The sequence below is a fragment of the Lactuca sativa genome, chromosome 8, assembly GCF_002870075.4.
Source record: "Lactuca sativa cultivar Salinas chromosome 8, Lsat_Salinas_v11, whole genome shotgun sequence".
NCBI classification, from domain to species: domain Eukaryota; kingdom Viridiplantae; phylum Streptophyta; class Magnoliopsida; order Asterales; family Asteraceae; genus Lactuca; species Lactuca sativa.
The window spans coordinates 187646926-187660091 of record NC_056630.2 but is presented as its reverse complement, the minus strand read 5'-3'; positions in this window follow the sequence as shown (position 1 = coordinate 187660091).

Genomic DNA, 13166 nt, shown 5'->3' with positions numbered 1-13166 from the left:
CGTTGATGAACTTCCTTTCAGTGTATGGTTTCAAGACCCGAACGTTGATGATCTTCTGAGCGCTCCAGGTTTGATATTGGGGTTGAGCAGCCTTCAGATAGAATTCAATCAAGTCCCGATCAACCTGCAGATGAGGATGAGGGAACTCTGCAACGTTGGAGAAGGCGTGAAAGATGAACGCCTTTCGGGTCAGTGGCATGTCGAACTGAGAATCGACAGTATTGGAACAGTCAAAAGAAATAACTGGTTCCAGCCACAAGATGCTCGGAGTATCGATTGCTTCCTTTATCATCCTCTCGAGAGTCCAAGCAGGAAAAAGAGTTTTCCTACTCTCGAGAAGGTCGTGGGCTTCTTTCTGTTTGCGTTCAGCTTCTTCCGCTTCTTTTGCCACATGAGCACTATCATCAGCCACATTGCGTCGACTTTTGCGTTTCAACAAGTCAGCAATGGTTTCTTCGTCATCTTCCTCTTCTTCCTCAGTAATCTTCTTGCCTTTATCTTTCACACCCGAACCGGAGGCTTGGCCTACAGGAGGAGGTTCAGTTGTGTGAGTTGCCTTTGTGGAATGAGGTGGTTGAGATACAGACTCCCTTTCTCCCCCTTGTTTCGGAATGGACACGAAATCGGGTAGCCCTTCAATTTTGCTTAACAGGTCTAGAGCAGGAGCGAGCTTCTCTGCAAGGGTACGACTCACAGAATGGTTAAGGATTGGATCATGTGCTTCGAGGATGTTGGATATGGCAGAGTGGACATCCGAAACACACGTCTTAATGACCTCCCGTTCGGATCGAAAAAAGTCAATCTGCTGTTGAGAATGGGAGAGTTGAGCACTCTTGAGCTTCAGGCCAGTGGTCTTCTTTGCTAAAACATCCATCAACGAGTTCTCAGCAGCCAAATCTTCTTGGAGCTTTGAGAGACGTTCGTCAATAGTAGCATGGAAAGCTGAGTTGTCATCTGTGAGCGATTGACGAAGGGAAGCAAAGGACTTCAACTCAGTAGAGACGGACGTGGCCAACTGTTGAGCAATTGGTTCCAACGTAGTCTTGGTGGCATTAGCACTCTCCTGTAAAGACTTTAACAGGGCAGAGGCATCAGAAAATAGTTTATCGACTTTTTCGGTCACAGCCTAACAGGCTTTCGTTGAGGCATCGATGGCGGAGGTTGCAGAAGCGATAGAATCTTGCTGAGCCCTTGAGAAAGCATCAACAATCTTCTGAATAGCAGCTTCAGAGAGTGATGATTGAGACATGGAAGAAGATGCAATGAGCAAGTCGACCTTGTCATGAAGCTCCTTAAGATGTTTCTTTGTGACCGGAGCGTCATTATCATCATCGCTCTGCACCTGAAACGGACTATAGTAGACCGAATCAAACGTCATGTTTTCCCCGCCAAGGAAAGTGTCGTCTCCGTCAGAGGCATGATCGGGAGATGGTGGTGGTGGTGAGGCTGGTGGTACAGTGGTATGGGTAGGTTCAGGTTGGGTTGTTTCGGGTGTAGGTATAGGTGTAGGTTCGGGTGCTTTTTGGGTTTCGGTTGTGTTTATGGTTTCGGGTGCTGGTGGAGGTTCGGTTGCATCAGTAGGAACCCCCGTATCAGATACGTTGGCTCTAACATTTGCAGTGGATGTTGTGGTAACTTCGGTGAATATTGGTGGTGGCATTGGGATTGAAGTGTTTGGAATGTGTGTAAAGGGGTTTATGGTGGGAATGGAAGTAGGAATAGTTTTAGGAGGAGAGGGAATTGGAGAAGGAGGGATTTGAATCTCAGGGGTAGGAGATCTGGGTGGTGTGTTGCCACGTGGAGAGTCTTCAGAATCCGAACTCTCACCCTCTGACTCACTGGATGAAGAAGCGATAACCAGCTTTCTCCTGGGTTGAGTTTTTCGCCTCTTTTGCTGCGGAGACTGAGCAGCTTTTGTGGGTTTCCTCTTCTTAGGAGAAGGGCCTTTAGCCCCTTTCGCCACCTGTTTCCCCTTGTCAGCCTTCTTGCCTCTTGGAGCAGGCTTGTCGGCTTCGTGAATCAACTTCAACATCTCCGGTGTGAGATCCCTCGGACCAGAACGCTTGAATTCTTTGTAGGTTCTAATAATCCGGCTGTCAGCTGGAACGTCAGCATACATAGATTCCGGAATGGAACCATTGAAGGGAAATTTGGAAGCATCTGAGACGATGATCTTTGTGGTATGAAATGTACCAATCGAAGACATCGGTGCACCGGCGACAATTGGGACGTTGTACTTGTCCATAACCCACTTCGTAATCAAGGTCCAAAATCTGGCATAAGACACCTCTGAATGCCGTGAAGAAGAGGAGAGACTCTGGATGAGTTGTTGCCAAAGAACAAACCCATAATCGACATTGATGCCATTGTAGACACCATACAAGATGGACAAGAACAACCGGCTAGCACCATCAGAACCGGAGCTTCTTTCAGAGAGGCCTTTGAATAACACAGTGAACAACCCGTTCCACTGTGGCGGCAAGCACGACTTCTTGAATTTGGCGACGGAAGTAAGCACCTCCGTATAACCCATGTTGTAGAACATATTGAACAGGTGCTCCATTGGAATTGTCTCTGGATTAACCCTCGTAGGATCAGCATCAAACCCTAACAGAGAGCAAAATCGTTGCTTGGAGATGGACGCTTTGTGATGAGAAACATCAAAGAAGATCCTGTCAACCACTTTGTCGTAATAAGCAGTCACATAGATTTGCGACAGGAACTCCATTGGAACTGATTCCGCCCTTGAAAGTGCAGGAGCAATCGGCGAAAACCTTAAACACTCGATGATTGGATACATGAAGGCGTCGTAAACGTGGGGGGTTAAATCGATGATTAGGCATTGTTGTGGGCGAATAGGCAGTATGTGGGAAGTGGCGTGAACAGAAGAAGAATCAGCCATTGTTAGAAGTAATTGGAGAAGATGATGAACAGTGAATATTCAGGGATTTCTTGCGCTCTGGGAATTTTGATTGCAGTAAAGAGGTAAATGGTAGAGGATGTTGCCTTTTATATTGGGGTTTAAGGAGAGAGAAAGATCTTCCCAAATCTTCGATTGAGAATGGAAGGGTTTTTCGGAGTTGACTGATGCGTGACAGTTGGTGTAGCCGATGATCACGCATGAGAGAGAATGTCAGAACCCTAAGAACACTCCTCCCATCAAGCGCCGTTTAGATATGAAGCGTTTCAGATTCACACACGCCACTTCTGCATCATTTAGAGAAGAACCGTTTCAAATTCAAACACGCGTCTGCGACGTCATTTGGAGATTAGACGTTTCCAATTCGCACGCTTTCTCTTTTACGCCGTTTGAAATCAAATCGATTGGACTCCCGCCTGAGTCAGCAACTCTTCATCTTATCCCTTTAAGGTGTAACGGTATCTTTTGAACAATGCTCCCACGTGGATTAAAATTGACCACAACTTATAATTAACCACCAATCCAATGAAAAATCCTGTAATAATTAGAACCAGAGTTTTGGAAAATCAAAGATTTTCGTGCTAAGGGTGTAAAAGAAAAGAAATAAAGCAATCCTTTTTAGGAAAAATTGTGATGTCAATAAAGACATGAAACAAATGATCCTGGGCACGAATCTCTTCCTTCAAGGTCAAGAGAGACCTTAACATGTTAGTGTGGTTTCCCGTTGAATAACGATCAAACACTTATTAAGAAGTGTTGAAAGGCTTCTTTTAATTAAGCTTTTTAGGGTGGCTTTTGCTTTGATTCAATAGTTCTAATCTTGAAATAAGATAGAAAGTGAACAAAGTACTTGTGAGACCGGTGTAGTCTGTTGAACAAGTAGGTTGACAATCATTTTAAATTAGCTGGGAAATATAAAATCTCAACAAAAATTTAAAACTGGATCCCATGGGAAGAAATGTTATGGCGTTTAACAATTTCATAGGAATCACACAAAAGAAAAATTTGAGATTTCATGAAGATAATCCGTCAATTCATTAGTGAAAACTAAAGCAAATTTAATTGTTCACCGTCAATTCGTATTAGGTATTGAATTTTGGGTTTCACATAGATCGTAGTGTCACGAAACTAAGATCATAAACACAGAAATTGTGTAACCATAAACCTCAGTGGTAATTTCTGAGAGTCTCAAGGGTTACTTTGATGAAACGAAAGTGATGGAGAAATGCAATTTAGGTGGTGTAAGAAAACAAAGTACCTCTGCTGTGAAAAACTGGACCAAGCAGAAAACTCTTATCTCATGTGAGAAGAGAGTTAGGTAGCTCATGATTAGAATAAATGTGATAGCCTAATTGGGAAGACAGGGTTTGTGTATACCAAGTCATTAAGGCTATTATTCAGAATCTGATGAGGCTTTGGGCACATACAGCAGCATGCTTCTAGGGACACTTAACTAATTCAACAATTTCCCCATAAACAAACACACAATTAATATTAAAGTCAAAAAGTAAATAAAGAACAAAATATTTTTGGAGTTTTTGATATTAAAAGAAAAGAAATATTTTTGGAATTTTTAATATTGAAAAAAATGATAAATAATAAAAAAAAAAATAAGACTGAGAAAGAAAATAAAAAGATAAAAAAAAACTTTGGAACCGAACCCGAGCGTTCGGTTGATTTCGGTTGAGAAAAATTTTGAAAAACCGAACCCGAGCGTTCGGTTGGTTTCAGTTGAGAAAAATTTTGAAAAACCGAACCCAAGCGTTCGGTTGGTTTCGGTTGAGAAAAATTTTGAAAAACCGAACCCGAGCGTTCGGTTGGTTTCGGTTTTGAAAATTTTTGGAAAACCGAACGAAGAAATTAGATTTTTAGAAAGAAATACTTTTGAGAATAAGATAAAAAATTTTGGAACAATTGTACATGAAATTTACAACCAAGAAAACTACCTTTAATTGATGAGCGAAAGGTAGATTATTCAACCGAACCCGAACGTTCGGTCTATTTCGCTTCTTACGTTTGAGTTTGAGAGGTAGTTTGTGGTACTGACTCTGATTCCATCATACCTAGCCCTTGTAGAATTTTGTTGAACGACGCTTCAGGAAGGGCTTTGGTGAAGACATCAGCCAGTTGATTAGTGGTTCTAACAAAGTGAATTTCAACGTTTCCATCTTCCACATGATCTTTAATGAAGTGATACCTCAGTGCTATGTGCTTATTCTTTGAGTGTTGCACTGGGTTATGACAGATCCTAATTGCACTTTCAGAGTCACAATATAGTGGGATCTTTTTCATATTGAGTCCATAGTCCCGAAGTTGACTTTGGATCCAAATCACTTGAGAAGTACAGGATGCAGCTGCAATATATTCTGCTTCAGCTATAGACAAAGACACACACGTTTGTTTCTTTGATTGCCAGCTAACCAACTTCTCGTCAAGGAATTGGAAGCCGCCAGTGGTGTTTTTCCTGTCTAGTCCACAACCTCCAAGGTGTGCATCTGAGTAGCCCTGAACGAAGAAGCCCGAGTTGGATGGATACCATAGACCTAATGAGGTAGTTCGCTTGAGATAACGAAGAATGTTCTTGACTGCAAGCATATGAGGTTCACGTGGATTCGCCTGAAATCTAGCACAATAACAGACAGAGAACATGATATCAGGCCTGCTAGCAGTAAGATACATCAGTGAACCGATCATCTGGCGATATAGCGTAATATCTACTGCTGGCTTATCCAAGGATGGAGTGAGCTTGGTGCCGAACGCCATGGGAACTTTGACTTTTGAATCTCCCATCATGCCAAACTTTGCAAGGAGAGTCTTCGTGTAAGCTTCCTGATTAATAAAGATGCCTTCGGGTCCTTGTCTAATATTTAAACCAAGGAAAAAGTTAATTGGACCCATTGAGCTCATTTCAAATTTAGTCTCCATCAGCTTTCTGAATTCAGCCGTTAAGCTGGGATTCGTAGAGCCAAAGATGATATCATCGACATAAATTTGAACAATCATAAGGTGGTTACCTTCCTTCTTACGAAAGAAGGTTGGGTCAATCGAACCTTGTTTGAATTTGGACATCTTTAAAAACTTTGTCAGCGTTTCATACCACGCCCTCGGAGCTTGTTTCAGTCCATACACGGCTTTGTCCAAAATATAACAATGATTAGGATACCTTTCATTTACGAATCCAGGAGGTTGCTCCACGTATACTGTTTCTTCAAGTTCTCCATTGAGAAATGCACACTTGACGTCCATTTGGTAGACTTCAAAGTTTTTGTGTGCAGCATAGGCGAGAAATATTCTAATGGATTCCAGCCTAGCTACAGGAGCAAAAGTTTCTTCGTAGTCAATACCTTCCTCCTGACAGTATCCTTTCACTACCAGACGTGCTTTGTTTCGTATCACGTTCCCTTCCTTGTCCATTTTGTTCCTGAAGACCCATTTGAGACCAACAACTGAGGCATCTGGAGGAGTTGGAATGAGTCGCCAAACTTTGTTCCTTTCGAATTCATTCAGTTCGTCTTGCATAGCTTGAACCCAATCGGAGTGATCAAGAGCAGTATTAACTGTCTTTGGTTCAACTTTTGAGATGAAGGAGTTAAACATACAGAATTCTACTTTTGAAAACAAGGAAGTTTGTTTTGCCTTGAGTTGTGATCGGGTCAGAACTTTTTTAGATACATTACCAACAACCTGGGAGACAGGATGATCTCTGGTCCATTTGACGAGAGGAGGGTAGTTTGGATCAAAGGTTGGATCCAATTCAGCGTTTACCATCTCTTCTAGTTCGGATTGACTTTCATAGTCGTAAGACATATCTACATTCTCCCCCTCGACAGATAAGCTTTCTGGTGTGTCTTGAGTTTCTTGAGCTACAGAGGTTTCTTGTGGTGCTGAGCTTTTGGGCATTGATGCACCTTCGGGTGGTGAGGCACTTTCGGTTGGTGAAGTGCGTTCGGGAGCAGCTTGAGAGCTGTTCTCCCCCTCAACATGTGAGTTCGCCTATGATGGCTTAGATGGATCCTCCCCCTCAACTGAAGAATTGTGCTGTGGAGGGTCGTCAGAACTTGATCCTCCTTCATTCATTCTCTTTGCAGCATCTTCAACAAGTTGCTTCAAATGATCTACCCTGTTGTCTGTTGCACTGGCTTCTGAGAGAGTGGCCTTCTCTGGTTCATCAAATAACTCAACGAACTTCTCAAATAGGTTTGCGATTGAGGCTGTGACTTGGCCAGTTTGAGGAAAGATTATTCCAGTTGTGTCTTCGTTGGCCTTTAGCTTTTTGACATAGCTATCGTCAAAAGTCACGTAATAAGTTTCTTCTATTTTCCTCGAGCGCTTGTTTAATACCCTGTACGCTTTAGAAGTGAGAGAATAGCCCAGAAATATCCCTTCGTCAGCTTTGACATCAAACTTGTTGCAGTGTTCTTTAGAATTGAAGATGAAACACCGTGAACCGAACACATGGAAAAACTTGACATTTGGCTTCCTGTTGTTGATGATCTCATAAGGAGTGAGAGTGAAGCGCTTTTTGAGATATGACCTATTCTGTGTAAAACAAGCAGCAGAAATAGCATCAGCCCAAAAATATAAAGGTAAGGAAGCGAAACTTAGCATGGTTCGGGCCGCTTCACACAAAGATCGGTTTCGTCTTTCAACAATTCCGTTTTGTTGAGGTGTGTAGGGAGCCGAGAAGTTGTGACTAATTCCTTTTTCTGCCAGGAATTCTTCGAATTCTTTATTTTTGAACTCCAGTCCATTGTCGCTCCTGATGTTGCGAACGACTTTCTTCACCTGTACTTCAACCTGCTTGATAAACACCTTTAGCTTGTGAGTCGCTTCAGATTTAAGCTTCAGAAAGAACACCCATGTAAAACGCGAAAAGTCATCAACAATAACAAGAATGTACTTGCTACCACCGATACTTTCGATAGATGATGGACCACACAAATCAATATGAAGTAACGCTAGTGGTTCAACAACTTTAGTGTTTATAATTGATGGATGACTTTGACGACTCTGCTTTCTCATTTCACATGCAGCACACAAATGTTCTCTATCGTACTTGAGCAATGGAAGACCTCGAACATGACCTCCAGTAACAAGTTTGTTGATATCCTTAAAGTTGAGATGAGAGAGCCTTCAGTGCCACAACCAGCTTTCGTCAGATTGTGCTTTGGATAACAGGCAGACAGCTGGGTTCCCTTTGATAGGTTTGAGGTTTAGAGGAAACATTTCACCTTTACGCTCCGATTTGAGAATAACTCTTTTTGTCTTCTTCTCAATTATTTCAGAACCTTCATCGTCGAACGAAACCTTGAGGCCGGTACCTCCAACAAGCTGAGATACACTGATGAGGTTATGTTGTAGTCCTTCCACGTATGCAACCTTCCTAATCGTGAAATCACCGTTTATAATCATTCCATAGCCTTTTATGGTGCCGAAGGAGTTGTTCCCGAACTTGACATTTCCACCGTTTGAAAGAGACCTGTATTCTCTTAGTTCCTCCTTCCTTCCTGTCATGTGACGCGAGCAGCCACTGTCAATATACCATTCTTCGTCAAACTGCTCGTCACTGATAACCTGCAAAAATTAAGCAGATTTAGGAACCCAAAGTTTCTTGGGTCCTCGTGAGCCTTTCACAAGAACAGGAATAATAAGAGATATGTCAACCAAATATGTTCTTTTTATTAAAGTTGTTTCATCTTTCTTTTTGATGGTGAAAACCTTAATTTTATTAGGATTTGCTACTTTCGGTTTGGTTTCTGGTTCAGGCACTGGGACATTGGAATGCTTTTGATCGGTTTTGACTGAGGAAACCTTCGATTTTCCTTTCAAATCTGTTGAAGATTTTGGATTTTGAGCATTAAAAGAATTGGATTTAGAATGAGGTTGAGAGGAATTAGAAGAATTAAAAGAAGAACGAGAGAAGTTGGACTGAGATGATTTCTTGACTTGAGATTCTAAGTGACCCTTTTGTTTTTGATCATTAGTGGGACCGAACCTAGATCTTTGGTCGCTTTTGCTCTCAGAACCGAACCTCTGCTTTCGGTTGACGTTGTCCTCTGAACCGAACCTTTGCTTTCGGTTGATGTTGTTCTCTAAACCGAACCTTTGCTTTCGGTTGATGTTGTTCTCTGAACCGAACCTTTGCTTTCGGTTGTTTTGACATTCTTGTGACCTTACAGTTTTATTTTCTGACTTCAAGTTTCTGTCACGATACGAGAAATATGCATTTTGGGATTGCCAAAACTGTTTTCTTTCAGAGAGATTCTTCTTGTATCTCTGATTCCTTTGCTGTTTCTGATTTCTCACTTGCTTTGGCTGACGATGGATATTCGCTTTTGGTTTTTGCTTTCCTTCAGCTGGTTCACTCTGAACTGATGATGTTTTGCTTAATGGAGTGACTCCTTTAGCAGGAATTCCTTTTTCTTGAGGAACATCTTTTGTACCACTAGTACTTGGCGCGTTGAAGCTATCAGGCTTGTTCAAAGGTTCTGGCACATATCTACCTTTACTTTTCCATGAAGTTCTTTCTGACAGACCTACTCTTTTGTCAGCGTTGTCGATGGGAGCTGACCAGAAGAACTCATCGCAGCCGTCAGCATTGTCTTCGTTTACAATGGCTGTGAGTTCAGCAGTCTGATGTTCGGTTATGCCTGTGACCTTATACACCTGATTTGGAGTGGTTCTAACTTTTTGATATACTACTGCCTTTTCTGCAAGGATCGGGGACTTTTGTTGGGACAAACGAGCAAACTCCACTGAATTTTCTAAAATGAGATTCTTGTGGTTTTTGGGTTCGCTCTTGACAAATTCTGAACAATCAACTGTGTCCTCTACAGAGATTTCACTCATATTGTCGTCCTCATTAAGCTCAGATGCATTTTCAACATCAATTTTATTTTCTGAGCTCAAGTTGGAATTCAACGAGTCAAATTTTTGTATGGTTTCGGTCCTCAATTTCAATTTATCGTTTTCATCCAAAAGGTTTTTAAGCATGTCCTTATGGTCCTTGGACTTTATGAAAGATTCGATTTTGTCTAGTCCATACTTATATGTCGGATTAAATTCTTCAGACGAAATAACACTTTCACAATTATACGCTTCAGCATCAATTTCATCCTCCTTAAACTCAAGGAAGGGTAAAATCATGCGATGAATCTTTTGTCCTATTTCACAGTCCAAATGAAGCTGAGTGATATTAGTGTAAAGACGTTTAGCAATCAAACAAAAAACATTTCTCTGTTTTAAAAGCTTTAAATTGTATCTTTGCAAATAAATGTTTTCATCTTTGGTTTTGATTAACTCCGACTCCTTCAGTTCGATCCACATTCTTCGTTCCTCACTTTTTGAAGATACCCTGCTTATTTGGTCAGTAAGGTTAGAATTGGTGACTCGGGTTTGAGTTAAAATGCTGTCTAGATGAGAGATTCTTGAATTAACATTTCTTAATTCTTTTTCATATGAACTTTGTGGTACTTTGAATGCAATAAAAACGAACTGTACCTTCTTGATTAATTCATCAAGTTCGTTGAACTGTACGCTGAGCGGTTTTGCCGTGAAGCACAAGTCCTCTCGCTCCTTTGCGTCTTCATTCCCACCATCTGTGTTGTATCCCCTCATCTGAGATACGTCGGACACCATCAAGCATTTTCCACCACTGCTCTCTTCTTTCGCCACATAAGCCTTTCCATGAGAAGGCTTCCTTACTTCATCATCTTCAGAGTCGGTTGACCAGACCTCCATGCCACCGAACTCATCATCAGCTACCGAGCCCTACACAATTAAAGCATTCATAGAAGGGTTAGCAGTAGATTTCTTCTTCCTGATCTCATCCAGCTTTTTCAGCAACAAAGTTTCTTCATCCTTTTCATCATCCTTTTCTGCCATTTTCTTGAGGACACAATCTTTTGCATAGTGGTTCTTTCCTCCACAATAATAGCAGCTTACTCCTGAATCTCCTTCGGCTTTCGGTTCCTTCTTTGGTTCTTCAACCTTCGGTTCTTCCCTGACCTTTTCTGAACTATAACTTCCCTGCCAATTTCTGTTCTTGTTGGTGGGGAATCTTTTCTTGATGAACCTTTTTGGGTTTGACACCATCATTGCATAGTCTTCAGAGGTAAGATCATAATCCTCTAGGTTGAGGTCTTCATCTTCCGTCACAGCTTTGCTTTTGGACAGAAGGGCTAATGAACCCAAGCTTGAAACCACATTTTTCTCCTGTAACACGATCTTTTCTTGAGACTTCAGAATGCCTACCAGTTTCGCCAGAGAATAGGATTTGAATTGCTCATGCGCTTTAACTGTGGACACTACAACCCTCCACTCAGATCTAAGGCCATTTAAAAACGTGACCTTTTGTTCAATCAGCTTCCTTTCAATATCATGTTTAATCATCTTACTAAGAAGATGATTGAAGCGATCGAACGTTTGAGTCACGGTTTCTTCAGGGCTCTGCTTGAATTCACCAAATTCGGACAGCAGCAAGGTTTGAATGGAATGCTCAAGATCCTCGTCCGTAAAATACAACTCTCGCAGCCTATCCCATATTTCTTTGGCAGTTGTGCATGAACTCACCAGCCTGAAAGTGTTAGATTGAAGAGCGAATCTGATTAATCTCAATGCTTTAATATTGCACTGAAATTTATCTTTTTCGTCTTGAGCAATATCTTTAACGTCCTTCAAAAGATCATTATACTCCTTCTGAGTCTTAATAATTCTTGAAGTTGCTGAATGAGCGAATGGTCCAGATACTATTGCTTCCCAGATGAGGTATCCATTGTCCTCAGATCCTATAACATAGTCTTCAAAGTGATGCGCCCAGACTTCGTAATACTGGGTGTAAAGGATGGGAATCTTCGTCGTTGATCCGATGCTGTTCGAGATATTAATTGGATTTGATTGTGACTCGTCCATGCTAGATCGAATAACCTGTTTAAAGATCAGACTTGTAATGAATTAAATTAGGGCAAAACAAATAAATACCGAGTTACGTCAATTATGGGATGACGGCTCAATAAATATCAGTAAATGCGGAATAACCCTAATCGCAATCTTTTTCACAGAAAAGAAGTGTATGAATTACACAGCCTCCTGCTCTGATACCAATTGATAAGTTATGAAACTAACTTGAAGATCGTTTAGATCTTTGTAACAGGTAAAATAATGAATGCGAAAACTGCAAATAACACAAGTATGGATCAAAGTGTGTCGAATGATTAGATCAACAATCCTCAGCAGAGCTCGATAAAGAACTTCCACTGTAGAGGATTTAGGGTTACAAGAACGATAAAGAAAATAATGCTCTGATCTATCGTAATAATCGTTTTTCTATTCCCCCTTTTATAATATGCATGCAAGCATATATATATTTATACAAAACCCTATCAAGCTCTCGGTTGGACAGGCCCAAACCGGAGTTACAAAACTTGGACTAATAAGCGAGCCCAATAGACGCAATCTATAACAAAACGCTACCCAACACATTGCATTAAAATATATAATTTTAATATAAGCGTGTTCTGAACAGTTATAGACATCCAAAAATGTAAATCAAAATAATAAGATGAGTCTTGAATGCGCTCCATCTTCTCAAAAGCTGGCCTCGGTACCTGTCTATTGACGACCTGAGAATACAAGTTATTTTGAAATAGTTTATCAGCATTAAGCTGGTGAGTTCATAAGTATTTTAGTGTCGGTGTGTGTATCAAAACGTTTGAACGTGGTTTAAAGTATAAGTTTGTAAACATTGGTGATAAAAGTATGTGAATGTTTGTAAGTGTTTGTAAAAGTTTGAATCTCTTAGAAAAACCTATATTTTCTATTAAAAATAGTCTTCTACATGGGCGTAACTGTTTTGTATGCTCGTTTATTGTAAAAGTGTGTAATTTTCCCAAGTGTAACTATCATTGACAAAATATAGTTTGTACATTAATGTTTAAGTGAAATGATCACTAAATATATGTAAAGGGTAAATTAATGTAGTACTGTAGTGTTGTATTATAGGAACTACTGCTGTACTAACTACCTTAAACCGGATTTATATTAAGGTATCATGTGATTAATTGTACCATACTATCGACTAGGTAACACGACATTGTAGGTCGTAAAACGGTATGACGTTTGGCACCCGCAGACCTGCAGGTCCAGCTGTAGCTAGCAGCAAGGTGTAGGATAGTCAATCCAGTATAGATCTATACGCAAACTCACGCTCTCCCTCCAAGAGACTCTGGCTACAACTCGGGCCATGACA